We start from the raw sequence: 2,173 nt of genomic DNA, 5'->3' as shown, positions 1-2,173 counted from the left end.
ACATATACTATTGGCGTCGCAAGCCTGGTCACATAACAAGATACTACCCTTTACTTTGCCACCAAACTTCAGAAAAACATAATCAAGTGGAACTTCTTCACAGAAGGTTGCAGATGGGCAAAAAATGATAGATTCAACAACTTCAACTCTAACTTAATTTCAACTAAGAAAACTTGTATGACCCAAGTTTATGCCCTTTCACATAAGGAGCTGGAAGAATATACTGCTACAAATGTTGATCTTGATGTTGGTGATAATAGGGTTTGAGCGGGTTTGAGGCGTGTTATGTTTTCTTCCATGTTATAAAGGTATCACACTGACTGTCTTGTGTTATGTAATTATGTTTCAAATGGTGTGTATTATTTTAGTTATGTTACATTTTGTAATGTGATGTTATCTATATTATGTAATCTTGTTTCAGTTGATGAGAATAATTTAGTTGAGTTATATTGTATGAAATATTTATTTTATTGTATCAATCATTCATCATAATGAATGAGATCTAAACTTCATCAAAATTTAAGGATAGTTCATGCCTTCATACAATGATTTGAAACTTGAGGTAGATTTATAAATTTCGAGCATGAAATTTCTATAAGTGAGGAATATTATAACATTTGTATTTTGGTAACCCTAGCCTTACAAACAAAGGGAAGTGAAGTAAGAGAAGAAAAGCAGGAGTTGGGCTTGGAAGAGCAAAAGATGGAGGCAAAGAAGAAGGAAGAAAGGAGGAAGAGCATCTAGGGCAACCTTTCATGCGCTCGGCGAGATGAAGACTTCGACAATAAGTGCGGGGAACAGAAGGAAGAATGAACTCACTTTCATATTAGGTTATTCGGAGGGTACAAGTAGGTTACATTTAGGTTACAGGAAGAATTACAAGGGGTATAACTTAAGTTTAACATATCTGTACCCTCCTAATAACTTAATATGTACGCAACCCTACGTACGTCTTACGTACACATATTTCTCTGCAAAAGGAGAGGCACAAGCGTTCTGTATGAAGGAAGGAGACAAGGCCAAACCAAGCCGACCACGGAAGGAGAGGGAATATCGTGAGAGTATCGATGGGCACACTTCTGCAATTTTACCCTAATTGAGACGAGCACACGAAGAAATTTTCTTGGGCCAGCAAGCACGAAAGTCAACAGTGTGACACATGTAGCTTTACCATGCGGTTTTGTGCAAGTGTAGGCAAAGACACGCCAGTTATTGTTCTTGCTAGTAAATTAGGGTGACCTCTAATACAATTAAGGTATTTCCTTTATTCTAACTTTTCTTATCTGAAATTTATAATAATTAAGATATTTTAGTTAAATAAATTTTTTTGTAATATGAGTAATTGAATATTTGAGATAATATAAATTATAAGTAAAATGATATTTTAATTTTTCTTAAAATTTATAAATCAAAGGTTATGTTAGTATATGCAATACTAAAGGTGTAAACGAGTCGAACACGAGCGAGCTGAGGCTCAACTTGTGTTCGACTCATTACAAAATGTCACCGCTCGTATTCGACTCGTTTTTATTTCGAACACAAAAATTGTTTGTGTTCGACTCGTTTGTTTAGCGAATCGAACAAGAGCTGTTCATAAAAAAAAACCATTTTGACAACTCTAGTCATGCACGCAGCTGTTAGGGGTGTAAACGAGCCGATCTTTGACCAATTCTGACTCGGTTTGTAAAAAAATATTATTGTTCGTGTTCGACTCTTTTATTTGTCGAGCTCAAAAAATTTGTTTGTGTTTGTTCGCTTGCTTATTGAGCATAACACGAGATATTCACAAACAATAAGATATTTTGACAACCCTAATCACACAACCATAGGAAATTAAAGGTAAGATTATTTTTTTATAAAGGAATGGTCAGATGTTATTATATGAGCCTCCAATCACCCATAATATGCCTAACAATTCGAATTACCACGTCACACACACACACACAAACAAACAAAATTTTTTTCTTGTTTGGCTCGTTTATATATCGAGCGAAAACATACATACATACACACAACAAACAGACAGACAAACACATACATACATACATACATACATACATACATACATACATACATACATACATACATACATACATACATACATACATACATACATACATACATACATACATACATACATACATACATACATACATACATACATACATACATA

Source organism: Phalaenopsis equestris, unplaced genomic scaffold (genome assembly GCF_001263595.1).
Source record: "Phalaenopsis equestris unplaced genomic scaffold, ASM126359v1 Scaffold000144, whole genome shotgun sequence".
NCBI lineage: Eukaryota > Viridiplantae > Streptophyta > Magnoliopsida > Asparagales > Orchidaceae > Phalaenopsis > Phalaenopsis equestris.
The sequence above is the reverse complement of the archived record's forward strand: the minus strand, read 5'-3'. Positions refer to the sequence as shown.